Source organism: Lygodium microphyllum, chromosome 28 (assembly GCF_053477565.2).
Source record: "Lygodium microphyllum isolate KBCC chromosome 28, Lygodium_microphyllum_v1.1.10, whole genome shotgun sequence".
In the NCBI taxonomy this organism is placed as follows: Eukaryota; Viridiplantae; Streptophyta; class Polypodiopsida; order Schizaeales; family Lygodiaceae; genus Lygodium; species Lygodium microphyllum.
Genome location: NC_141162.1, coordinates 5,711,933 through 5,719,982, shown reverse-complemented (window position 1 = coordinate 5,719,982; position 8,050 = coordinate 5,711,933).

The window sequence follows — 8,050 nt, the reverse complement described above, 5'->3', positions numbered from 1 at the left end:
AAAACCTGGACTTGCGGACTCCGGGAAATATCCACGTATGCTCGGGGTGAACCTCCCGCATCGCACCTTGTGATCTTTCTAGAGGCCATCGCAAATTCGATCTCCAGTTAGCCTTCGTGGATTTCAACTTTTTGCCTTGGCTTGCAGTTTTTATGACCTTGGTCCGTCTCCCTTGTATGCGCAATTTCCTTTGAGATATGGCTTCCTTGACCGAAGTTCTGACTTGCGGAATTTGACTTGGGAAGGCCTTAGGGTTCTTATGAGGTCCTTTGGACAATGGAGATTTGAGAGCTTTTAATCCACCTTGAAATTCCGGGTTTAGGAAGGATTTTGTGGGCCTTACGATGATGTTCGCGGAAAAGGGCTCTTGTGAATGGGCCTTGCAAGAATGGAGACTTTAGAGTTCTTCTTCTCCTTCCCTAAAATCCAAGGACCGGCCTTGTAAGTGATTAGTGGGAGGCCCTTTATGGGCTTCTTCTCTTATTCTTTAAAATCCCGAGGGTTAAAGATATTGTGAAAAGGTGTTTAAGGACCCTTCTTCGTCTCTACAAGCCCTGGGCCTAGAGGGCTTATGGAAAATCGGTGAGAAGGTTCGTCGCCTCCTTCTCTTCAAATTCCCGGGGGTGTGTGGATAGACCTATGGGCGATGTAATGGGAAGGGGTTTAAAAACCCGCCTAGGGCATGGCTTGTGTGAGATCAAAAAGGAAGGGGACTTAAAAATCCCGGTGTAAAATGGGCTATAAAGGCTCCACGGGAAGGGGGCTTTGGGAAGCCCCCTTAGAAGCTTCCTAGAGAAGCTTCTTAAGAAGCTTCTCTCAGCACGTCCCAGGGGGGGGGGAGTCGAATTCCAGGCGGCGGCGGACTGGGCAGTCAGGCGGGCGACTCGCAGCTGGCGGCTCCCTTCACGTGGCGATGGCCTGGTCTCCTTCCCCTTTCCCAACGGCGGCAGTAGCCCATCCTTTCTCCAGCACGGCGACCAGCCCCCACGTCCGGCACCTCCCTCCAGCTCCCTCGTCCGTCTCCCCTTTTAGCACCCCCCCCCAAGAGGGGGTTCTTATAGTCCAAGGGGGGAGAGGGGTCCTCCCCACATGGCCCTTTGCATGGCTCTCTCCCCCCACCTCCTCATGCGGCCCATACCAGCCCATCCCTTTCCCCCAGCCACACATCGGCTGGGGAAGATAATAAAAAAATTTGTAATTATCTTATCCTCTTGACCTCTTCCCAAGAGGCTGTTTTCCCGCGGCTATGCGGTTTGAATCCCCGGCCTTATTTTCCTAAGGTGGAGTGTCTCCATTTCCCGCGTATGGCTGCTGGCACTGGTGATAATCTTTGCACGAGTTTACGATGAGAGCGGGGAGTTAATATTTACGGTAGGCAGTACGCGGAAATATTACAAGGGGCGATCTATGATGATTGAATACTTGCATATGAGATAAAGGGAATGCTATTCTCTCACTCATTTGCACATAAATTGTGCACGAATCATTCTCTATGGCCTTATATGTAGGAAAAGTTGGGTCTACCAAAACCTTCATGTTTGCATGGATGAAACAATACCCATCCTCAACATAATTGTAAACTTGATGTGGCCTAAAATCTTATAAAAACATCAATTGAAAAATTGATCCGTCAACCCAATATGAACTGCAAAGTATTTTTCTCTTGCCCCCTTTCACTGTGGTACCATATTAGTTTGCTGATTTTCTCCTCATCCCAATCATATAGGATGATTTCTTTCTCTATCTCTCATACAAGATGTCTTCACACACTCTATGGAGGGACATTACACGCTAAGTCTACGTGGAGCATGGCCTTCCTCTCTACATATACTATCGACATTCCCTACTTAGAGGTCAAGTATTGCGGTGCACTATCTTGCATTTTGTGGGCTTTAAAACAATAGCAATTCCTTCATAATAAGAGTAGGATTACATTTGCTTTTTTTGTTCCCTTCTATCGTTATGACTATGTTTGAACCAAACCGGTTCACCATGCTTCAGGACCACTCATCATCACAACATGTTCATCCATCAAACATGTTGGAATTTGTCCCCACATTGATTCTTCTTTACATTGTTCTTCTCTCACTTCTACTACAGAGCATCCAAAATCACAGTACTTTGCAAAACAATCTTCTCTCCGCATACACACTCATGCTTCTTCTTAGAGATGATGCAACGTCTTTGACATTGTTTGTTGCAGGCTTCTTGTCTCTCATGTGCCATATTATTGATACTAATGCTCATATGTGCTGGGACTAATCCTTGACTTGGTAAATAGTATGTGAGGCCCCGATGATTTCACAAGTGTCCCAACTATACTAAGTGGTGTAGCTATGAGAATCATTTGTTTTAGCCCTTTTTTAGGCTACCACCAAGGCTATTTAGCCATCTCTTACAATTTTTTCCGCCTTCCCTAAGGAAATAGTTCAATGACATTTCTCTAGGTTTGGGGCTACCTATTCCTAGCATAATGGAAGATTGGGATTGCATTGCTATATCTTGCCACACAATGCTTCTTCAGGGTGATTTCTAAGTAGTTTGGTTATGTTTTTAAAAATTACACGGCGCAGCGAACAGAATCTGAGAAAGAGATAGAGAGTACACAATAGATAAGAGGAGAATCAGTAAATTCTTTAGCTCCAAACAACTGATACAAACATAGCTCTGTCCACCCGTGCGCTTCCACTTTGTGAAGCTTAGATGGCGATCTAGATAGAAGATAGGTGAAGAGCTTAAGGCTAGCTGGAACAACAACTCTGACTAGGCGAAAGATGAATGATCGATGGCTGTGAAGGGGTTTATCTTTTATAGCCCCCGAAGGTCGTTAGGTTGGCGCCTGCTGACCGACCTACCATATGAGCCTCCACTAGTCGGCCAAGGAATATTCCCTTTACCATCGGGCCTCGATGCAATGTGCCTCGAGTTGCTACCAGCTTAACCACTCTATCTAACCCAAAGATTAGACCCACAACGGTCACCTTTTTTCCATCCGGTCACATAGACCTCATCTGATGTACAAGTCAGGACTCAACCAATGTTCGGGCTCACATTTGGCTTCTCTTCATAATGGGGGCCTTACAACTTTGAGCACTATGGATCATTGGTAGCATCTAATGAGGGTGGGGCATTGATCATATCTAACACCCCCCCTCAATGTCCACCCATAGGTGAACTATCTCCTCGGCCCAATGTCGAGTCTCTGAAGATGAACTTGAAGCAGATCCTTTGTAAGTGCTTTGGTGAAGATATTTGCTCCATTCTCCTATGTTGGACAATAGACCAGTTCCACTATCCCATCCTCCATCAAATCATGCACATAGTGATAATGGATCTCTATATGTTTGGTGCATGCATGAAACACTGGATTTTTGGCAATGGCGATGCAACTCTGATTGTCACATCTCAGCACAGTTGGTTCTTCATCCTGCACTCCCATATGCCATAGAATCCTTCTCAACCATATTGCTTGACATGCAGCAAAACAAGCTGCCTTGTGCTTTGCTTCGGTAGAAGACAATGCCACTGTTGGCTGCTTCTTACTAATCCAAGAGAAAATTCCTGAATCCAAAGAGAAACAATAACCAGAAACTGACTTCCTGGAATCATTGTCTCCTGCCCAATCTGAGTCACAGTTCCCCACAAGAGAAGTTTCAAAACTGTATGTGATACCATAGTCAAGAGTTTCCTTCAAGTATCTGAGCACCCGCATCCCAGTCTTCCAATGACTCTCATGAGGTTTGTTTGAGAACCTGCTCAAAACACCAATAGCAAAACTGATATCTGGTCTGGTGTTACACAAGTAGATCAGACTGACCTCCTATACCTCCCAATGTCTACTAGTGCTGATGTATCCTCGATGGATAACTTTGCATTCACCTCCATAGGTGTAGCTATCTCCTTGCACTCGGCCATGCCAAATGCCTTCAAGATCTCCCATGCATACTTCTTCTGAGAGATGAAGATCTTTCTTGGCTCTTGCCAGACTTCAATCCCCAAACAATAGTGCAGCAAGCCCAAATCTGTCATTTCAAACTCAGAACTCAAAGCCTTTCGAGTTTGGTTGATCATATCTTCATAGCCATCTGTAATAAGAAGGTCATCCACATATAGGACAATCACTACAGACTTTTTACCCTCCCTGTAAACATACAAGTTAGCATCTGAGGCACATCTTTTAAAGTTTAGGTTTAAAAAGAATTTATCTATCCACTGGTACCATGCTCTAGGGGTTTATTTTAGCCCATACAATGCCTTCTTCAGCTTACACACTTTGTTCTCTGAATGGGGGGCCTCAAACCCTGGTGGCTGAGCCACGTACACCTCCTCCTTGAGGTCACCATTTAAGAACGCTGACTTAACATCCATTTGGTACATTGGCCACTTCTTGTGGGCAGCCACTGTAAGTACCGTGCGAATAGTGGTCATTCTGGCAGTTGGGGCAAATGACTCTTGAAAATCAAAACCTTCAACTTGTGAAAATCCTTGGGTAACCAGTCTAGCTTTGTACTTTTCTAAGGTACCATCAGCCTTGTACTTTACCTTCCAGATCCACTTAGTGCCAATAACCTTCCACTTTGCTGGTCGATCCACTAGCTCCCAAGTGTCATTCTTCATTATGCTCTCATACTTCGCCTGCATAGCAGCCTTCCATGATGGATCTACAAGTGCTTCTTCTAAGTCAGTTGGCTCCTTTACTTCTCTCATAATCTCAACCATCAAGGCCATATTGACTATGTGAGTAGAAGCCCTCCTTTGCTCCTCTATTCTCTGAGACCTCATTGGTCAGTCTGCCTTCTCCTCAACAGATGTAGGCATAGGATTATTGTGGTCATAGAACTGCTTCACCCAACACGGCAATGGCTTTTCCGGTGGGGTGATGTCAGGTTGGTGAACTTTTTCCTCATCATCTGAAGATGATGCTTCCTTCTCCTTAAGAATAGAGTTAGCTCTCGGGATAGGTTCATAGTGGACTACTTCTTCGCTTGATGATAAAGTGGAAGAACTTGCCTTCTCCTCCTCCACTGCGATGATCTTCTTTGCCTTTTGGTCATATAATTTGTAAGCCTTCTGCTCATCACTATAACCCAAGAAGATACATTTTCTGCTTTTTGGTTTTAACTTGTTTCTCTTCTCATCTGGAACATGTGCATAACATTCACATCCAAAAATTCTAAAATGTGAGACAGATGGTTTCTTACCAGTGTAAGCCTCATGAGGTGTTTTTCCCTTGAGAGCCTTTGTGTAGCTTTGATTTAGAATGTAGATTGCAGTATTAAGAGCTTCAGCCCAAAAATGGTTAGGCAATCCCTTGCCCTTTAGCATGCATCTTGCCATCTCCACAATGGTGCAATTCCTGCGTTCCACAACACCGTTCTGCTGAGGTGTCTGAGGCATCATCAATTGACACTTGATCCCTTTGCTCTTGCAAAAGCCTTCAAACTCCTTTGAGTTGAACTCACCACCACCATCTGTTCTAAATTTCTTCACACTTTTCCCTGTTTCATTCTCAAAAAGTTTTAGCCATTCTTAAAACTTACCAAAAGCTTGAGCCTTATCACGAAGAAAGTACACCCACATCTTCCTACTATAGTCATCAACAATCAACATAAAATAAGAAGATTCCCCCCAAGGCCTATGTAGGCATCTTATCACACAAGTTAGCATGCACCAACTCTAGAGGAGCATGTGCTCTATTCTTGCTTTCTTGTGGAAATGCCTTTCTCTGTTGCTTACCCATCATACAAGCTTCACATGGTTCCTTCAATTTTGTTATTGTAGGTAGGTGAGCAACCATACCTTGCTTTTGCATCTCCTTCACACACTGCAAATCCGATGTGTCCAAACCTTTCATGCCAAAGCTTACTTGTGCCCACTCCAGCGGTGGCTGTAAGAGCACTTAGCTCATACAGGTTGTTCCTTCTTTCTCCTTTGCCAACAATTGTGCCAGCACTATCAAGAATTTTTGCACCTGTCTTCTTGAACCTCACATCATGACCAAGATCAATTATGGCAACAACTGATAAGAGATTTCTCCTGATTTCGGGAACATACAACACATTTGAAAGCTTTTTGACTTCACCATTTGCAACAACAAAAGAAATAGTACCTGTGCCTGCAGCAGGGCATTTAGCATCATTTCCAATCGTCACATTGATGGATTCTTGTAGAGGCTGCATAGAATTGTATAGACCTTTCTTGTTGGTCATGTGACGGGAGGCCCCACTATCCAACACCCATGAGTCAGTGGTAGATTCTTCTTGCGCCGAGGAGCACACTTCCTCAATGGTCGCCATGAATAATTCCAACTCTGCTTCAACCGTATTGGCTGTCTCTTTCCCTTTACTTTTAAGGGTACCATTCTTTTCATCTGCCTTCTTGACATGAGAATCTGCAATTGCATGTCCTTTCTTCTTGCAGTAGAAGCACTCTCCTTGAAACTTCTTCTTGCTGCCCTTCTTCTTTTTGTCACCATCATTTTCGGTGGAGGAACCACCTTTGCCTTTTGCATTGGCAGAGAATGCAGCATCTCCATTGTTGCTTCCTTCTCGGGCTTTCAACCTCAACTTCTTCTCCATCAATAATGCATAAAACTCCTCAAAAGTCAAAGCTTGAGGTATTATCTGAGTATTAAGGGCAGTTACTAGTCCATCAAAATTTTGTGGATAAATCCAAAGACACCTCCGAGCTAGCTCCTCGCTAATCTTTTGTATCCCAGCGCCAGCCATCTGATCGCGCAGATTCTTAATCCGAGTGATGAATGCTTCAACTGTCTCTCCTTCAGCAAACTTCTCCGCTGCTAGTTGATTCTCTAAGTTTTGAATCCTTGTTTGGTTTCATGTTTCATACTGACTCCTTAGTACATTCCAAGCCTCTGACACTTTGGTTGTATGTTGAATCAAAGTCAGAACACTATCAAAACATCTTTAACTAAGGCACACAATGCATCTACATTCCTTCGTTTCCAAGCTCATAGAAGATCTGCATTCGAAGGAATCATCATACTAGAATTTGATGGGTCGGGGGTAGGCTGTGGTTCTACCTCAGTCCCCATCACAGTCTCCAGAAGCTCATAAGAATCAAGGATAGTTGTAATTTTGAACTTCCACAAGGTGTAGTTTGTACCATCTAACTTGCCTTCGCTGAAGGTTGGTGGACGAATCCTCAGTGTTTGAATAGCCGGTACAGCAGCACCACCTCCTGCACTGCTTCCTGATGCGCCAGAACCGCTTCCGAAAGTCAACATAGTTTCTCTTTGCTGTTGAAGCCTTTGCCTCTTGCACACTCTTCGATCTCTAGAGCCCCCTGAGCTCCGATACCATGTAAAAATTACACGGTGCAGCGAACAGAATCTGAGAAAGAGATAGAGAGTACACAACAGATAAGAGGAGAATCAGTAAATTCTTTAGCTCCAAACAACTGATACAAAGATGGCTCTGTCCACCCTTGCACTTCCACTCTGTGCAGCTTAGATGGTGATCTAGACAGAAGATAGGTGAAGAGCTTAAGGCTAGCTGGAACAACAACTCTGACTGGGTGAAAGATGAATGATCAATGGCTGTGAAGGGGTTTATCTTTTATAGCCCGCGAAGGTTGTTAGGTCGGCCTGCTAACCGTGACCTACCATATGAGCCTCCACTAGTCGGCCAAGGAATATTCCCTTTACCATCAGGCCGGGGGCGCTGCCCCCAGACCCCCGCCAGGGGGGCCGCTGGCCCCCCTGGGACCCCTCAGCCAGGGGCCGCTTCCGCGGCCCCCGGACCCCAAAATAGGGGCCCCTTTTAACTCCCTTACCCTGCAACTCGACGCAATGCACCTCGAGTTGCTACCAGCTTAATCACTCCGTCTAACCCAAAGGTTAGACCCACAACGGTCACCTTTTTGCCATCCGGCCACATAGACCTCATCTAATATACAAGTCAGGACTCAACCAATGTCCGGGCTCACATTTGGCTTCTCCTCATAATGGGGGCCTTACAACTTTGAGCACCATGGATCATTGGTAGCATCTAATGAGGGTGGGGCATTGATCATATCTAACAGTGGTATC